Below are 20,448 nucleotides of genomic sequence, written 5' to 3'. Positions count from 1 at the left end.
AGTTTAGAATTTAGAAATACAACATGGAAGCAGGCCCTTTGGCCCTTCGAGTCCGCGCCATCCTCTGATCACCGTGTACACTAGCACTATCCTACACGCTAGAGACGATTTAGAATTTACAGAAGCCAATTAACCTGCAGAGATGCAAGTTTAGTTTAGTTTAGTCTTTGAAGTGTGGGAGGAAACTGGAGAACCCGGGGAAAACCCACGCGGTCACGGGGAGAACGCACAAACGTCATACAGACAGCACCGATAATCAGGATCGAACCCGAGTCTCCGACGTTCCTAAGGTAGGAACTCTACCGATGCGCCACAGAGCCACTTTAGAGCTAGTGGGATACAGCAATAACCCAATGAGACCACACCATCTGTCAGGCATTTTTAATGACAAGCAGAGCTGCATTCTTCACACCTGGGTCTTATCCTACACTAGAGTCAAGATTTGTAGGAAGGAACTGCAGATGCTGGTTTAAACCGAAGATAGACACAAAATGCTGCAGTAACACAGCAGGACAGGCAGCATCTCTGGAGAGAAGGAACAGGTGACGTTTCGAGTCTAGACCCTTCTTCGAGAGTGTTTTATTGTCAGACTAGACCAAGTGGACCCATTGGGCCCAAACCTCTCCGCCACTCCCCCTCTTCCACTCCCCCCTCTCCCACTCCCCCCTCTCCCACTCCCCCCTCTCCCACTCCCCCCCCCCGCCTCCCCCTCGCATACCGTTTTGGCTGTAGTTCAGGAACAAACAAACAAAGGGTTTTAGTATATAGATGTACTGGAATTGCACAATGAAATTTGTACTTGCAGTAGCAGTACAGCAGGTTTGTAAACACTGTACTCAATAGGTAATATAATAAACAAACAAATAAAATGAAGTTCAATAAATTTAAAAAAACAATGTAGTGCAAAGGCAAAGCCCAAAGTCTCTAGCACAACCCAGGCAGTTTGTATTTACTTGGAGGACGTAGCCTGTGTTGTTGGGAAGAAGCTGTTTCTGTACCTGGATGCTATAGTTTTCCGATTCCTATACCTTCTCCCCGATGGCAGGAGTGGAATGAGAGCATGGCCAGGGTGGTGTAGGTCCTTGATGATGCTGGCTGCCTTTTTCAGACAGTGCCCCTTGTAGATCCCTTCGATGGTGGGAAGGTCAGGACTCATGATGGACCAGACAGTGTCCACCATGTTTTGTAAACTGGGCGTTCATGTTGCCGAACCAGGCCGTGATACAACCAGTCAATATGCTCCCAACTGCACAAGTTCAAGGGAGTATTCATCGAAATACCAAATCTCCTCAAGTAGTCCTTTAAGAGGAGAAATCAATTGCCAATTGACACATAATCATCTTGCCATTTGGGCATTTTAGCAGCATTTCCAGCCAGTGCAAAATAGTGCCAAAGTTTTAAAGAAACTGAAAGATGAAGGGAAGTCCATCTGTTCACTTATCGGGAACCAAATAACCGATCTCACATAATTATTGCACTTCTAAATTGGCTACAGCTCTCACTTAAGATACTGTGGAGAGCACCAGGCATTAGTGTGAAAGCAACAGTCTCCATTACAAAAACAACACAAGTTGGGAGCAAGGAGTGGAGGAGGGGGTTGAGTTACCATCAAATCTGTATAAACAAAGATCTGAAGCAAATTCCCAGCTGCACAAGATTCCCCAAATTAACTGATTAATGAACCACCCAAATCCAATAGACCAGAGAGCATAGATCAATGTCAAATCTTCTCAAATTCCAGGTGGAAGAAAAGTATTTCCCTACAAAGGGTTTTCAAGATAGTTCAAATCATCAAGATCTCTAAATACTTGTGTAGTCCTGGATAGTTTAAATTGTTACTGCATTGACATTCCATTCCTGGTTTTATCAGTTTGCACTTTCAAATAACTGTGTTATCTTTGTCATATCTCAACAGTTTAAGTCAAAAAGTGACCAGAAACAAGTAGTCTGTGATAATGATATTGATAAGTATTTGTACTGCCCTTGTTGTGATTAAGTTACAATGACAATGTGGAAGACACAGAGTGCTGGAGTAGCTCAGCGAGTCCATGTTCCTCTGAGATGCTGCCTGAACTATGTAAACCAGCACCTGCAGTTCCTTATTTTTACAATGATGCTAGTCTAGTCTTTATTCATTTATGTTAACTACACAAATACTCGAGTGTCTGTTAAAACATAAGCACTTATGACCATGCTTGGGATACAAAGGCAGTAAAACACAGCATACATAGGAGCCAGACAAAATGTGTAGAAAGGAACTGCAGATGCTGGTTTTGTAGACACAAAAAACTGGAGTAACTCAGCGGCAGGCAGCATCTCTGGGGAAAAAGAATAGGTGACGTTTCTTTGGTTTGGAAACCCTTCTTCAGACTGAAAGTAGAGGTGGGGTGGGATGCCAATTAACCTCCAAGCCTGTACGTCTATGGGAATGTTAGAGGAAACCGGAGCACCCGGGGAAATCCCACGCGGTCACAGGGGGGGAACGTACAAAAATCTGCAGACAGCACCCGTAATTAGGATCAAACCCAGATCTCTGGTACTGTAAGGCTGCAACTCTACCACTTCTTCACTGCGCCACCAAAATAATAAAAAACTATTTAACCAATTTGTCATTTTAATAATCAATGGAGGGGGTAGAATTTATGCCATTTTCATTTACGATAACTATACTCACAAAAGCGCAAGATGGAATGGAATTACAGCACAGTCAGTAGTTGTGATATTGAGAAATATCGTGGCCAAGTTCCACAATAGAGTACAGGAAAGAAACAGATAATATCTGTTTTATTGATGTTGTTTCAGAGATATTGATTAAAAAAGGTGGCATTGCCTGTTAATTATATAAACGTTATAAAGTTAATTGTCTTGAGGTGATAGCATCATAGAAACATACTGTCGAGTTGCATCACAGCTTGGTCTGGGAACAGCTTTGCCCAAGTCCACAAGAAATTGCAGAGATTTGTGGATGGAAACCAGTCCATCACACAGACTGGACTCCCCACTATTGACCATCTACACCACACTGCCTCGGAAAAGCACCTAACATAGTCAAAGACTTGTCTCACCCCAGTCATTCCTTCTCCTTGCTCTCGTTGGGCAAAAGGTACAGAAGATTGAAAGTGTGCTCCACAAGACTCACGAAACAGTTTCTTCCCCCGTTATCAGGCTTCCGAACAGTCCTTCCACAAATTAGGGTCCGATTCACTTCTACCCCTTTACAGACATTGGGCTTTGTCCATGGAACTGATACACTACAAAGCTGAGAACTATATTCTGCATTCTGTATCTTCCCCTTTGCTCTACATATGGTACTCGAGTTGAACTTGATTATATTTATGTAGAGTATTAACTGATCAGATGGATGCAAAACAAAGCTTTTCACTGTACGTCAGTACACGTGACAATAATAAATCTAATTATAGATCCTGCAGGCGTGACAAAAGGGCATACACAATAAACACTACAAAAATAAGTATGCATGGAGAAAGTAACTAATAACATACTCCAGCATTCCATTCGTCACTCGAGTAAATCTTTGGAACTTAAACAACATGATGGTGCTCTTTTCAAGAAAAGCATATGTTCTGACCAATATTTAATGTGAAATTACCAAAACAGATGATCTGACATCACATTGCAAGAGCTTTCTATGCACAAATCTGACTGCCGTATCTTTCATTATTGAAAAGCCCTCCATATAATTTTTCTTTCTTAATTTCTCAAATGGTCCCCCAAGTGCTTTAAATGTCCACATGATTGAGCAGCCAGGCTCATGGTTTAACACATCCTGGGCGGCACAGCGGTTGCATTGCTGCCTTCCAGTGCCAGAGACCAGAGTTCTATCCTGACTATGGGTGCTGTCTGTATACAGTTTGCACGTTGTCCCTGTGACCACGTAGGTTTTCTCTGGGTGTTCCCATTTCCTCCCACATTCCAAAGAGGTGCAGGTTTAGAGGTTAATTGGCTGCTGTAAATTGTCCCTAGTGTGTATGATAGAACTAATGAATGGGTGATCACTGATCGGCACGGATTCAGTGGGCCAAAGCATTCCATGCTGTATCTCCAAACTAAACTAAACTGATCCAAATTGACTGAATATTTAAGGGTCAGACTTCAAATTCTGGGCTGGATCCTAAATCCCGCTCTACTGACTCAGGTTCAGCTGAGCAACTGCAATCTTACCCAACGCCGATAATTTGAAGTAAGTAGATGATAGGCACCATCAGGAAGAGATGTTTAAAACCATTTTGTTATGAAGCACGAACCTTGCAACCAAAGTTCACATGTTGAGATGTGTAGGAAGCAACTGCAGATAGATGCTGGTTTACACTCAAGATAGACATAAAATGCTGGAGTAACTCAGCGGGTCAGGCAGCATCTGTGGAAAAAAGGAATAGGTGACATTTCTGACGGAGGGTCTCAACCCGATCACCCATTCCTTTTCTCCAGAGATGCTGCCTGACCCGCTGAGTTACTCCAGCATTTTGTGTCTATCGTCATATGTTGAGAGTTGCCTGCTCCCAAGTCCAAGTTAAAACAGGAAGAAAAACCTTGTGGGTCCAAATACCTCATGGTTATGGCCTCATGCTTGCCCGACTCACTGTCATCACAAGATGAAAATCGTCAAATTATTTTCACATTAAAAACTTTTCCTTCAAGAATCAAGAAAAACAAGTCACATTATGCAGTTTGATTACCCAAGAGACAGCAGGGACAGATACAAACCCCCCCCCCCCCAAACTGCTCCACCATTCAGCATAGCTTAGTCGAAAAACCACTGGGGCGGTTATTGTGCATTTGAGCATTACTTTCACTTGGGAGGGGAAACAAAAACGCACAAGAACCAGAAGTAAACAATTAAACTTAAACCAAACCTATGTGAAAAATAAAGCGTCCCATCGCACCCAATAATCTAGATGAATGCCGGCGACATGCATCACAGGAAGCCAATTTCCTTGCCAGCCTTAAAACCACACCGCTGCAACAAGCCCATCACAGACGCACCCTCAAATTGAAGCCTTCCTTGCCTGCTCCTTCTCGGTTTTGGATTCTTCAAGACAAGCAAGCTCTAGCCGCATAAAAGATCTCACCTGCTATTGTCAAATGACAGAATGACACTTACCCTTGCAAATCCAAGAGATGTCAAAAGGAGACTTGGCTGTGGATCGTTTCACTGCACGTCTGTACTCAGTACACAATCCACTAAACTGAACTGAACTGAGATGACAAAGATGGGAAGACAGGACAAGATGGAATTCTGCAACAAAACACTCTGCAAAGCCCCAAGAGTTTCTAGTAGTCTTCATAAAGGAACACCATCACATTCCAAACACAGCAATCTTTCACAGTAGATTGAGTGGGTGGAGTATGGGATGGTATTTGCTGAATTGCACAATCTTGATGAATCAGCAACTCCACCTAAATATTATATTTACCATTTGCTGTTCCATTACCACACCAACATAACTATTCTCTCCAACACACCACGGACGCACAATTGTGTTCAAAGTCCAAGGAGAAAGACACAATATGCTCCAGGAAAAATATTGTTCTTTCTCCCACTTCAAGAACAAAGAAAGTTAGTCCCTGTGGCTCTATAGCCGAACTAAAACTCGTGAACAAGTGGTCTCTGACGTAAGGAAATGAACCTCTTTGCCCCTTCCTCAGTTGAGTTTGTGCAGCAATTCTGTGACGCACTCGAGTCTAATTTAGCCCAAACAACTCGTTGCAGCAAGGAAATAACAGGACGAGAGGGTCTGAGCTATAAGGAGAGGTTGAGTAGGCTGGGACTCTATGCCTTGGAGCGCAGCAAGATGAGGGGTGATCTTATAGAGGTGTATAAAATCATGAGAGGATTAGATCGGGTAGATGCTCAGAGTCTCTTGCCCAGAGTAGATGAATTGAGGACAAGAGAACATCAGTTTAAGATGAAGGGGAAAAGATTTAATAGGAATCTGAGGGGTAACCTTTTCATACAAAGGGTGGTAGGTGTACAGAACAAGCTGCTAGAGGAGGTAATTCAAGCAGGAACTATCCCAGTGTTTAAGAAACAGTTGGACAGGGACATGGATAGGACAGGTTTGGAGGGATACGGGCCAAACGCAGGCAGATGGGACTAGTGTAGCTGGTACATGTTGGCCGGTGTGGGCAAGTTGGACCTGTTTCCATGCTGTATCACTCTATGACTTCATGCTGCCTTTTGAAAGCATGACAACATTATCAAGTACCGCTCACACCCCAGTCATTCGTTCTCTCCCTCTCCACCTCAGGCACAAGATAAGAAGGTTTGAAGCACATCAGATTCAGGAAACAACTTCTTCCCTGCTGTTATCAGAGTCTCAAACAGACCTCCCATGTACTAAGGAAGTATTCCAGATCTGCCAATCTACTTCCGTGCGGCATTTGCATCTTTTTGGTTATTTGCGCTTTCTCTGTAGCTGCAATATTATATTCTGCACGCTTGGTTATTTTCTATTTTGCACTGCCCGATGTGTTCGCATATGGTGCGATTTGCTTGGATGGTATGTAAAACAATGTTTTTCCCCTGTATCTCGGTACGTGACAATAATAAGCAAATACTACATACATCAAAATTCTTTTGCTGCCCAGCTCCAGGCTTTTCCAACTTATTTAGTTTAGTTTAGAGACACAGTGCCCTTCGGCCCACCGAGTCCGCACCGGCCAGCAATCCCCGCACATTAACATAAGCCTACACACACTAGGGGCAATTTGCACTTATACCAAGTATACAAACCCTGCCAATTAACTTACAAACCTGTGCAGTGTGGGAGGAAACCAAAGATATCGGAGCAAACCCATGCGGTCATGGGGAAAACGTACAAACACCGTACAGACAGTGCCATGGTCAGGATCGAACCCCCATCTCCGGCACTGCAAGCGCTGTAAGGCAGCAACTCTACAGTTGCGCCACCGTGCCACACTATAGTTACTCACTATTGTAGTAGTATAGGTACTTGGCATGGCAAAATTACTTGGTTGCATCAGCGCAAGTAATAAAATGATGGCAACTTCAATTCCTCTAGTGATGCACTCGACCTGGACAGAATATTACAAGTAAATGTCACTGCTAGGGGAATAGCAGTGCTGATGCGGGAGGAAGAGAGGGCGAGGAGATTAATCATTGGAATAGAAAACAGAAGGAGCCATCGTGTGGAAATAGAATAGGTAGAGAAAGCTGGATACAAGCAACTGCAGATGCTGATTTACAAACCAATACACAAAGTGCTGGAGTAACTCAGCGGGTTATGGCAGCATCTCTCGAGAACATAGATAGGTGACATTTTGGGTTGGGACCCTTCTTCAGTCCGGAGTCTGAAGAAGGGTTCCCAACCTACAGCGTCACGGATCTGTGTTCTCCAGAGATGCTGCCTGACCCACCGAGTTACCCCAGCATTTTGCGTCAGGTATAGAATTTCTCTGTTTAATCCATCCAAATTAGAAGGAATGAAATAGCACTGCAGCTGTCCAATATTACAAGAATATATTTTAGATTGCATGACTGATTGAAAGATACAGCATGAAAACAGGGCCATCGGCTCACCGAGTCCACGCCGACCATCAATCACCCGTTCCCACAAGTTCTATGCTATCCCACTTTCTCATCCACTCTGTACACACTAGGGGCAATTTACAAAGGCCAACCTACAAACCTGCATATCATTGGGATTCGGGAAGAAACCGGAGGAAATCCAGGCAGTCACCGGGAGATAGACACAAAAAGCTGGAGTAACTCAGCGGGACAGGCAGCATCTCTGAAGAGAAGGAATGGGTGACATTTCAGGTTGAGACCCTTTTTCAGTCACCGGGAGAATGTGCAAACTCCACACAGAAAGCACCCGAGGTCAGGATCGAACCCGGGACTCTGACTAGCTGTGCCATTGTGCCACTCAATGAGTGAACAAATTTTAGGGCACCAATTAACTTTTTAGAATTCAAACAAAAAAAATTTCTAAGCTTTTTCAACAAGTTAAAGTTCTGCAACAGGTGAAATAAACAGGCTATAATTATCTTCCATGGTGCGAGTGTGCAGAAACATGGTATCCACAAAGCAGTGCATCTAGATTTGTTTTTAGTATCAACATTTCAAATACAGGTGAGCTAGTGCCAGCAACTTTATATAAAAACTTTAAATATAATACTTGGAATTAGGACGGGACAGGGCAACAAAGAAAGCTATTGAAATCCAGTAGAAATGTCCAACTTATGACCTCCACTTATGGACTCAATAAAAGAAAACCTTAATTGTAAGCAAGGGAGCTCTAACAATAGCACGTTGAGTTTCTAGAGCTCAACATGCAAAACCTCCAAACAGAAGCTGCTATCTGCTGCTGTTCAGGAAGGAAGGAAGGACAGACAGAGGCAGTTATCAACTGCACACAGGCAAGTTCAAGTTGAGCTTAGTATATATCCACGCTATCACAGTACATTTATATACACCACATACTGTTTATTCTATACACCAGACGAGAGCATTCACAGATAGCTTCAAAGCTGCAGGAAACAAATAAAATGTCAAAGCACAAAAGATGCTAGATATAAAATGATAGAAATATTCTGTACCTCAGTCAGCATATATGAAGACACTGATGTAGGTAGGTCTTAGGTTAGACAATCCTAGAGAATCTAGAAACAAAATATTAACTCATTCCCCCTGTCCATAGACACCACCCGATTAACACCACACCTTCAGACTTTCCTCATCAATTAAGCTTTAAAAAGTTGTTTTATTTTCACACTGCTACATTAACAGATAAACCCCCCCCCCCCCCACACAAAAATGTACATGCTCTAAATACGTGGCCATCAATTCTTTGTTCATAGCTTACATCACATTTATTTTGCAAACCTTCTCCAAATCACAAGGACCTCTCCAAAACAGTACTTCAGAGCAAAAATACTTTCGGTATACTAATGGAACTTTGAATTTAAAAACTTTTACACAAAGTAGATATAAAATTAATAAGCAGCCTGCAGTAAAACACTAGGTTTAGTTTTATTATTGTCACGTGCACCAAAGTACAGTGCAAAGCTTTGTTTTGCTATCTGATCAGAGAATACTAAACATAAATACATTCGAGGGCGGCACAATGGTGCAGCGGTAGAGTTGCTGTCTAGCAGCGCCAGAGACACGGGATCGATCCTGACTACGGGTGCTGTCTGTACAGAGTTTGTACGATCTCCCCGTGTAAATTGTAAATGGAAATTGTCCCAAGTGTGTAGGATAGCGTTACTGTATCACTGGTCTGCGCAGACTCAGTGGGCCGAAGGGCCTGTTTCCACGTTGTATCTTAAACTAACAGAAAGTCAAACTCTGTACAACAGGTAGAGCTAAGGGGAAGATACGGAGTACAGAATATAGTTCTCAGCATTGCAGTGCACCTGTTCCATAGACAAAGTCCAATGTCTGCAATGGGTTGGAGGTGAATTGGGCAGTAACCTCACTTATGAAAGGACCATTCAGAAGCTCGTTCACAGAGGCTACATCCGGGTCTGGTGGTGCGCACGTTCAAGCTTCTGTATCTTCTGCCTGATGAGAGGTCATAGGTCATAAGGAATAGTAGTATTAGACCATTCGGCCAATCAAGTCTACTCTGCCATTGCCGATCTATCTCTCCCTCCTAACCCCATTCTCCTGCCTTCTCCCCACAGCCTCTGACACCTGTACAAGAGCGGTAAGAAGGAGGAATGATCAGGATGGGACAAATCTTCATGTTGGCTGCTTTTCCGAGGCATCATGAAGTATCGTTAGACTAACTAGTTCAACTTCAAAGTCGCACATTCAGGATGTCCTGCTGTTTTATTTACAGACTGGAACACGCTGCCAGGGGAAGTGGTGGAAGCAGATATGATAGTGATGTCTAAGAGATATTTGGACAATGCACATGAACGGGTAAGGAATGGGGGGGTGTAGAGAGGGGAAATGTGCAGGCAGACGGTGTCAGTTTAAATTGGCATCATAGTAGTCTCAGACATCGTGGGCTAAAGGTCCAGTTCCTGTGCTATGCTTGCCACCAACATCTCAGTCACAAGATTTTTTCAATGTGATTCTTACTCCTGGGAATTTCGCTTCCTTGTCCATTTAGGTTGTTCCTTCACTTTATCATCAAGGGGCTTGCTGTGAATCCCGATCATTCCAAAGTCTGCAATAGTGGAATTTACTGGTTGCATAGTATCTGGGCTTAAAATCAATTGTAATTGATTTTACGGATTAGCCTTACTTTAAATCATGTACTGTCCTGCAGTGGGTGTCTCAGTTTTCCTTTCACAGTAAAAATCCACCACAGAAGATACATGCAAAAAATGGCCTTTTCCATACTATGTGGAATCAGAATATCAACATTTGATTGAACTCTAGGAAACCTCTTTGAACTCATTTAATCCAAGGTTATATGAAATGGCATGGATGCAGTTTCCAAGCTTTGTATTTTATTTACAATAGAGCAACATTTCTATATTGAAGAATCAAACAAGACATTGAATTTATCTAGTAATGGATGCAACGTTATTGTGCTGCCAAATAGTGATTGAAGGAATGACCAAATTCACACTATTACCTTGTCCCACTTGGATAAGCTCCAGCTTTGCGGCCGTTGCATTTATAGGCACAACAGCTGCATTATCAAAATTTCAGTGCTCTGGAGGAAAGACCAATTTACAGGGGACAAGAGGTTCAAACATAATTCTGATGGGAATAAGGCTCTTGGAAGCAGGTTGCTCTCCAAATCAAACAGTTGCCAGGTTCATCACCATTTACTGAAAGTGAATGAGTCGGAATCCTAGAATTAGCTAACACCACCATGGGAGAACCTTCCTTCTCAAGGCATCACCAATTCAAGAAGGTAACTGTCCACCACTTCACAATAAAGGGTGGCCATGCCAGTTTGACAGCCACACCACAGAAAATGAAATTTTGAAAGCACGGATAGCAAATTTGGAAAATTATTGCCTTAATTCAGCAGCTCTTTGCTACATTTCAAATCCGAAGGCAATTCATCCCATGTAAAAATATAAACGCCTAATTTGGGATAAAAATCATTTCTGGTTAAAGTATAATAAAAGCTACAAAATAAATTGTCAATCTATAGCAATTTCATATGCAACAAGCACAGCCAACATTAATTTAGAAAAAACTATTTTTAGAATTTAATAATCTTAAACTTTCAAAATCCGAAAGTGCAACAGGAGGGCATCAATTGTCAACATAAAGTTTCCTTGTACGGTGACTAAATAAAAGGCATGTTTGACACAAAGTGAAATTTGACATGCTGCTACCCAGTAATTGATCATACTCAATAAATCTGTTTCTCTCTTCTTTTTCTGAAGTTACAACTTTTAGTCAGTCAACGCCAATGAATCACCAGTCTCTTCGGCAGCATGCTCAGTGTGCAGATGCTTGGGAAATTTAACAAGGTTGTAATTCAACCAGTGGAATGGATCATATCAAACAGATGAAGTGAAGCTCATGTAATATACTAGTGTCAGCAAAATTGGTGGCTTGAATTACAGCTATGAACTCACTCCCCATTAGGGTTAAGATTTTTAATAAACTATATAAAAACATACTTAAGATAGACACAAAATGCTGGAGTAACTCAGCGGGACTGGCAGCATCTCCGGAGATGCTGCCTGTCCCGCAGAGTTACTCCAGCATTTCGTGCCGATCTTTGGGTGTAAACCAGCATCTGCAGTTTCTTCCTAAAAATATACTTGCACAGTTTGAAAGACAGAACGGAAAAACAGTTTCAGAACACAACTTGAGACTTAGAGGGACCCGGCCTGGGGGCGCCACCGAGAGCAAAAGAGGGACTATTGGGACTACATTGAACACTGTATCTTTGTCGGCGCCTTATACCTGCTGACTCTTTGCATACTTTGTGTATCGTATGCAAAACAGAGTATTTCACTATGACATGTCACATGTGATAATAAAGTATCATTCATTCATAGACAGCATGAAACAGGTCCTTCAGCCCTGCTTGCCCATGCCAATCAAGATGCCCCATCTAGGCAACTCCCACCTGCCTGCGTTGGCCCATATCTCTCCAAATCTTTACTCTCCATGAATTCCTGACCGAGAACAAATGAAATGCTTCTAACTAGTGCACTAGTTGCAAGGGTTTCATTTGTTCTCGAAAGGGTGCCAAACAACGTTTGATAACTGCTATTGAGTGGTACACCAGCAACCAAAACACCATAACCAATACATCATAACGTTGGGAGAACTTTCAGTGAAAAGACAACTTCAAACTTCACATAAAAATACAAAATCTTAACAATTCATTATACAGAACATTTTCATTATTAAACTGGCAGAAACTTAACCTTTCTCGTGAAATATAACGCTTCCCCTCGATTAAATAAGAGTGCCATGAAAACTTTTAGGGTCTTGCTTGAAATCTTCTTCTCTGGACCATTCTTCCATTTTGCTCAAACAGCATAGAACATCCTTTCTCACTTTTCAGACCAAGCCCCAATATAGAAGAAGGGATCCCTAAAGACTTAGACATTCTTAAATCCACCTGAAAATGCATTTAGAAAGTATTTACACAAACCATTAAAACATAATTACTGTCATACTTTGCAAGGTGCCATACTTTTTGATTTACAATAATAACTCAACAACTGAACAGTGCACTAGTATCATTTTCCTGCACCCACAGCAGCAGATTACCACAATACCCAAAATACAAGTCATCTTCAGATTAGTTTATTGGCATACACACCAGAGAACAGTGACATTCCTTGTTCACATGAAGTTCACAGAGTACACAGTATACACGCCTGTGACAAATACAATAATAAATACAACAAATGCAAGACTGTAGAATGATGCAAAGATTGGATTGCAAATTGTAGTGCCAAAAAAACAAAAGTGCAATAATGTAATAAATGAGGTAGAGTTACAAGTAAGAAAAGGTGGCCGGGAAGAGGATGTGAAGGAGGTTATTTGTTCCGGAGTCTGATAGCCATGGGGAAGAAGCTGTTGTTAAGTTTGGACATCCAGGCTTCCAAGCTCCTGTATCCATTCCCAGAATGTAGCAGAGAGAAAAAGGAATGGTCAGGGTGGCAGCAATTCCAGCCCTCCTAATGCATCGTCCCATTAAGATAGACTGGATGGAAGGAAGTGACTAGCTTGTGATGGACTGTGCCATGTTCGTCACCACTCTCCGATGGTTCAGGTGGTCAAGTGGGTGCCTTGCCACGCCAAGATGAATTCCGTCAAAATACTTTCTATAGCGCATCTGTAAAGTTCAAAATAATCTTCTCAGAAGCCCAAGAGAGTAAATATGAGGATGCGTAGAAAGGAACTGTGGAAGCTGATTTACCCAGAAGATAGACACAAAATGCTGGAGTAACTCAGCGGGACAGGCAGTTTCTCTGGAGAGAAGGAACGGGTTTTCAGGTCGAGACCCCTCTTCACGATGATGTGCTTTCTTAATCAAGGGACCAGGTTAGGTTGCCGGTGATAGTCATGCCAAGGATCATGAAAAAGCATGTTTCCCCATTTAATATCAACACATATTTGTGCCAATGCCACAAGTCTGTAAACCACCCATCTCACTGAATACATTCCTCAGTGCATTGGGACGCATTCACTTAGCAGAGTTGAGTCAGCAGGATTGTTTGGCACACATCAAATTACAATCCTACATTGAGACTCATCCATTGATTAGTTTTGCATGGAGTGTATTTTTCCCCCCAAGATGGTATTCCTTTTCATTATGATCTGTAATATATTTACCATTCATTACATGACAAATCAAAAATTCCAGTCAGGTGTAGACCAATTACCTGAATAATCATGGCCCCTTATTTTATCCCATGTAGAACACGGGGAATGTACCCTGAGTCAGCAGCTCCTCCTGAACGTTATGTATTTTCAGACAAGTGCTATCAGATTACATATTGTCGTCTCTGCCCTGCTCTCTCTCTCTACTGAAGATCAAGGATGGTAGCTGGTTTCAGTGTGTGTGTAGGGAGCTTTGCAGCCTCTTGTTCACTGTGTGTGTGTGTGTGTTTGTGTTTGTGTTGGACAGTGAGTGAGTGAAAGCATAAGAGGGAGAAGGAGAAGGGAGGGGGGAAAGGAGAGCAAGTGTCCCTGACTGTGAAGCAGCTTCAGTCCCTTGCTCTGCCTCCATTGCAAAGTCCAGTGGCCAGGCAGCCTGACTCAGGCTGCTGTGACCCGCTGATGAGTCAGCAGCTCTCTCCCCTCTCTCCCATACACATACACACACTCATTGCGTTTGCACACTCAGCAAAACCCGGAGCCATTTCTGCCCCCTTAATCCCAGCAAACCCCACCTTTCCCTGACTCACCGACTCCTGAGCAGCTCCCCGATCCTCCTGCGCGGCTTTGCAGCGGACCCGAGCTGCCAAAGGGCCTGTTCTTGCCCCCCCCCCTTTTTGCAATTGAAGGAATTTCCCCCCACTCGTTGTTTGCGCTTGTGCCGAGGCCAGACGTCAGATGATGTTTTTGTCATGTGGCTTCATTCATGAAGCTCTACGCAACGGGCAAACTTTTAAAGGCACAGGCACTGCACAGCCTGTCAGCCAAACCCCCTCCCTCGGTGTGTTGTTTATGTCCCACTTCACCTGCACCTCCAAAACATCTCCCACCAGTCTGTGATGATGGACACCAATCGGTCTCCAATGAGCCAGATTGCACTTCATGACTGCTCTCTGGCTGTTGATAGAATGGTTCAGAAGGTATACAGGTGTGCAAACACACACCTCCAGATTCAGGGACAGTTTCTTCCGAAGAGAGACACAAAATGCTGGAGTAACTTGTAGATCAATCCCCTAGGCGGATTATCGCAACGTATAAGATTATTAAGATCTTATCGAAACGTATAAGATTATTAAGATCTTATCGAAACTTATAAGATTATTAAGATCTTATCGAAACGTATAAGATTATTAAGATCTTATCGAAACGTATAAGATTATTAAGATCTTATCGAAACGTATAAGATTATTAAGATCTTATCGAAACGTATAAGATTATTAAGATCTTATCGAAACGTATAAGATTATTAAGGGGTTGGACACATTAGAGGCAGGAAACATGTTCCCAATGTTGGGGGAGTCCAGAACAAGGGGCCACAGTTTAAGAATAAGGGGTAGGCCATTTAGAACTGAGATGAGGAAAAACTTTTTCAGTCACAGTTGTGAATCTGTGGAATTCTCTGCCTCAGAAGGCAGTGGAGGCCAATTTTCTGAATGCATTCAAGAGAGAGCTGGATAGAGCTCTTAAGGATAGCGGAGTCAGGGGGTATGGGGAGAAGGCAGGAACGGGGTAGGAATCAGTAGATTGAGAATGATCAGCCATGATCACATTGAATGGCGGTGTTGGCTCGAAGGGCCGAATGGCCTCCTCCTGCACCTATTGTCTATTGACTTTCGTATTGCTGACCTGATCTATGGACCATGCCTGATTTTTGTCCTGTTATCTGTATTATGCTGCTGATTAAATTCGTTTCACTTTGTAACCATGAGGTTTGCCATGCAGAGGTTTTCTCTCTTGCTCTCTGCGTTGTATTTGTAATAAAACGCTTATATAGAAGTTAAACGATTTGTGGAAATCTACTCTTCTTACATGGTGTCAGAAGTGGGATTCGAACCCACTTCTTACATAACTCAGCGGGACAGGCAGCATCTCTGAAGTTCTATCCTACACAATAGGGACAATGTACAGAAACCAATTAACCTACAAACCCGCACGTCTTTGGAATGTGGGGAGAAACCAGAGCACCCGGAGAAACCCCACGCGGTCACAGGGAAAATGTACAAACTCCCTACAGACAGCAGGCATAGTCAGAATCGAACCCCGGGTCTCGGGCGCTGTAAGACAGCAACTCTACTGCTGTGCCACTGAGCCTCTGTGACCCTCCCCCTCAGAAGATGGGTCAGTAACTTTGGAGAAAGTTTCAAGAGTTCAAGGTCTGGCATGAATCTGAATCTCATTCTTCATAAGGGTGATGGAGATAGAAAGTCTAATCCCAATTAAAAATAACTTTGATTAGCACATCAACATACAGACTAGATTAGATTAGAGATACAGCGCGGAAGCAGGCCCTTCGGCCCACCAAGTCCGCGCCGACAAGCGATCCCCGCACACAAACACAAGCTTACACACAATAGGAACAATTTACATTTATACCAAGTATACAAATGCAAGTCAATTAACCTACAAACCTGTATGTCTTTGGAGTGTGGGAGGAAACCGAAGATCTCGGAGAAAACCCACACGGTCACAGGGAGCGCGTAGTCGGGATCGAACCTGTGTCTATGGTGCTGCAAGCACTGTAAGGCAGCAACTCGACCGCTGCACCACTCTGCAGACCTGCAGCTGAAAAGTGTGTTTTCCCTGCATAGCTTTATTAGTTAGTATATTTGCGATGGGCAGAATCGTGCCATTAACCTCTACAATTTTATAGAACCTGTTTCTCTCCAGCAATGCTCATGATTTTGAATGCCTTCATTAAAGATTAAATTAACGGTTTAGACTCCAAGCAGAGCGACCTCAACTTCCCCATTCTCCACTTAACTCAGTTCCCCATCAAGAAAAGGGAACTATAGAAAAGTAAATTCCACTCTTTCTCACATGAAAAGTCCTTCAGCATTCTGACAGACTCATGTCCAAAGATGAGATCAAACTAATTAAAATTATCCACAGATTTTTAAAAGGAGCGGGTATTTGTAAATATGGAAACTTAAATGAATTTTTCTAAATCTGCACAAGATTGAAATCCAGATTATGAATCCCAATTTATTACTTTTACACAGAGTACTAAACAAAATGGGAAAGTTATGGTTGTTACCGGTAAGGGACAACAATGAGGTGGCGATGGAATAGTTCATTCCAGCTGCCTGTCCTTCTCCATACACAAGGGTCTGAGTGTCATTGAGTCCTACAGCATGGAAAGTGTCCCTGGAGAGGGAGCATGTGGTGTCCGTCAGCATATTATCAAACTTTTAGGTTTGATTTAAGTTTTCTTTTTTTTCTACTTCAGCAACTGCCGCATTTATAAATTACAGGCCAGAGCTTAATATCAAAAGAAAGCCACAATCAAATAAGAAAGATGCAACAATAATCATCGAGATAAAACCTTGTATAAAAATCAAGAAATAGCTTCCAGTATCTTGGAACTTACCTCAGGAAATTTAAAGGAAAAAAAATGGAAGAGAAAGACAACTCATAAGTTGAAAATCATACAGAAAAGAGTGACATATACACAGATTTAGCGGGTCAGGCAGCATCTTTGGAGAAAGGATGGGAGATACTTTAGGTCGGGACCCTTCTGCAGGGACCCGACTTGAAATGTCATCCATCCTTTTTCACCAGGGATGCTGCTAGACACTTTGTATCCCTTTTTGGTATTAACCAGCAATTGCAGTTCTTTGTTTCTCCATGTGCACAAAATCCATAGTTAATAATAGTGCTCAAGAGGCTCAACATCATCTTGGTGAAAGCCGCCCACATTATGGCACCCCATCAGTCACCTTAAACATTAATTTCCTCCACCACATTAAAAATACAGCCAGACTACCAGGGAGAATTTACATTTACACCAAGCCAATTAACCTACAAACCTGTAAGTCTTTGGAGTGTGGGAGAAAACCGGGTATACCCTCGCAGGTCATGGGGAGAACGCACAAACTCCACACGGACAGGATCCCTAGTCAGGATCAAACCCGGGTTTCTGGCGCTGTAAGGCAGCAACTCTACTGCTGCGCCACCGTGCCGCTCCATATCCACAATGTACTCCATTTTTTGCTTTGCGCACGCATTGTAAAAACCTAATACTGCCTGCTTTTTCTCCAGGATTATTGGTGTGCAAACAAGATGGCAAAAAGAACCAGGCAGTCAAAAGGATGACCCACCTGGCCTGTACATGGTGCACACCTCCAGGTAACCAACCGATGCCAGTTCAAGAATAGAACTGGAAGAAGGTCCATCAATTTGCCTCTTCTGTGGATGATTTTAGGTCAGGGACATCGGACCAAAGTCGAAATGAGATACGGAACAACTCAGTTAAATAGCAGGAAAGTGTTTGAGACCCTCAAATTCAAAAAAATGATTATCAGATGGTACAGTTACATTTATTGAAATCAACACTTTTCATGTTTTTGATAACGAACGTAATAATATTGCTATTAATAAGACCAATTTGTACATAAAATGCAACATTAAAAAGGAGTAATAGTCCCCTGTATAATTTGTTTGACAACAATTTTATTTTTATTTTCCAGTTTCTTTCTGTTGCGCTGTTATGTTTATGCCTGAAGAAGAATCCCGACCCAAAACGTCACTTATCCATTTTCTCCAGACATGCTGCAGCCCTTTGCGCCTATCTTTGGTATAAACCTGCATCTGCAGTTCCTTCTTATCACAGTTAAGTTTTGTTGCCTCTTTCCATTGGGAAAGTCTAGCAGTAACCCAAAGATCAAAATGAAATCCCAGTTACATCAATGCAAAAGGGAGGGGTGTTAACTTGTGTTTTGCACACAAGATTGCAGCACATAAATATAATGTTTTGGTTGTTGTGTTGCATGCCAGCCGACATAGCGACTTCTCAATTTCATTCGGTGCTAATTGCTGAAGTGAGAAATCAAGGGAAAGTCAAGTTCTTCCCTGTCCACCCGTTTCTCTTCCCTTCCCCCCCTCAAGAATGACAGCATGATCAAAGGAAAGAAACAGCTGAAGCCACTCAGGCATAGTTCCCGACAGCTAGGAACAAGATATCACTGTCAGGTCACATATGGGTGAATGGCTTTTGGAATCTCACACAGGAATAACAACTGTTGGGAAGAGGACAACTAGTTTCAGAATTGTTGATGGAAAACATTACCACAAGTAGTCACGGCTTAAGTACAACATTGAAGGTAAAAGTGGAGAAATGCTTAAAAGTTTTGGGGAAAATGCTTAAAAACCCAAGTATTTTCCCTAACAATAAACAACAGGGAAACCATAGAGTCATATCGCATGGAAACAGGCCCTTCGGCCCAACCTGCTCACAACGACCAACATGTCCCATCTACACTAGTCCCACCTGGCTGCGTTTGGCCCATACCCCTCTAAACCTATTTTATCCATGTACCTGTCCAAATGTTTCTTAAATGTTGTGGTAATATCTTCTTAATAGTTAACTATGTTTGTGTTGTCATTTGTGAGCAGAGCACCAAGGCACATTCCTTGTGTATGCACATACTTGGCCAATAAACTTATTAATTAATTCATTCATTCATTCAACTTTCTCCACCGCCAGTTCGTTCCATACACCATAAATGCTTAAGTCGTCTTTATCGGGTGCCAGACCAAATAAAACCATGATGGACCAAGTAGCCTTCTTTTTAGCTAATATTTTAAGGATTTATTGTTCCTATCACATTGTAACATGTTTAGCTTACGATCCAAAATGCTGATCAGCATTGAGTAAAACAAAATCCAGTAATTGCAATCATTTGTGGACATTTTTGGTGTATAACTTGCTTGTAAATGTATCTGGGAACATTTAAATGTGAGTTAACATGGCAAGGCTGGCTTTTTCCTGTTTTTAGATGTACATCTGGTGACTTTAGAGATACAGCGCAGAAGCAGGTCCTTCAGCCCACTTAGTCCATCACCCCATACACTATCCTACACACTATGGATAACTTACAATTACATCAAAGCCAATTAACCTACAAACCTGCACATCTTTGGATTGTGGGAGCAAACCGGAGCACATGGAAAAAACCCACGCAGTCACAGGGAGAATATGCAAACTCCGTACTGACAGCACCTGCATTCAGGATCAAACCCGGGTCTCTGACGCTGTAAGGTAGCGGCTCCACTGCTATGCCACTGTGCCATGGTGAAAGTTGGATAACATAGAACCAGTCGATCGGGTGATCGACGGTTGGTGTGGACTCAGTGGGGTGAAGGGTCAGTTTCCATGTTGCATCTCTAAACTAAACTAAAACTAAACATGATATGGCAGTGAAAGAGTCTGCAATGAAGCATCAATGCCCCACACACAACAGCTGCCAGCCCGCTTTCACTAATCAGGGTAAAGGAAACCGTGACAGTGGTTATCCCAGCCTTTTAGTCCAAATCATGTCAGAGATGCAGAATGTGAATGGCAATTCCTTGATCAGCCTGCAACTTGCAGTGGAGGGGGCCACTCATGCCCTGGGACTCGACAAGGGCAAAATGTTGGGATTAAGAGGGGTTGGGATCAATGCACAGTGAACAGCACTTGATAGACCTCCCACATGTTATCACTCACCTCCTGGCAAGTGTTTATGCAGCTGCCCTGAGGTGCTTATAGGCAAGAGCCTTCAACATCTGATGCTCTTCCCAGACATAAGGGGAGCAACACACAGCATTCTTTTTACATAGACCGTTGGACAATACAGCACAAGAACAGTCGTCTTGTTGAGTCT

General features: G+C 42.7%; 1 protein-coding gene across 2 annotated transcripts in view; it reads right to left on the bottom strand.

Moving 5' to 3' along the window:
• Window positions 1–14,436, bottom strand: part of LOC144594588 (transcription factor MafG) — a 50,778-nt gene extending 36,342 nt beyond the window's left edge. Inside the window, exon 1 of one of the 2 annotated variants that reach the window (XM_078401322.1) lies at window positions 14,338–14,436. The gene's annotated coding sequence lies outside the window, so the exon portion shown is untranslated. The remainder of the gene's footprint in view (window positions 1–14,337) is intronic. The other variant, XM_078401321.1, reaches the window with a different exon arrangement.
• Window positions 14,437–20,448: the final 6,012 nt, after the last annotated feature.

This window comes from Rhinoraja longicauda, chromosome 6 (genome assembly GCF_053455715.1).
Source record: "Rhinoraja longicauda isolate Sanriku21f chromosome 6, sRhiLon1.1, whole genome shotgun sequence".
Taxonomy (NCBI): domain Eukaryota; kingdom Metazoa; phylum Chordata; class Chondrichthyes; order Rajiformes; family Arhynchobatidae; genus Rhinoraja; species Rhinoraja longicauda.
The sequence above is the reverse complement of the archived record's forward strand: the minus strand, read 5'-3'. Positions and strand labels throughout refer to the sequence as shown.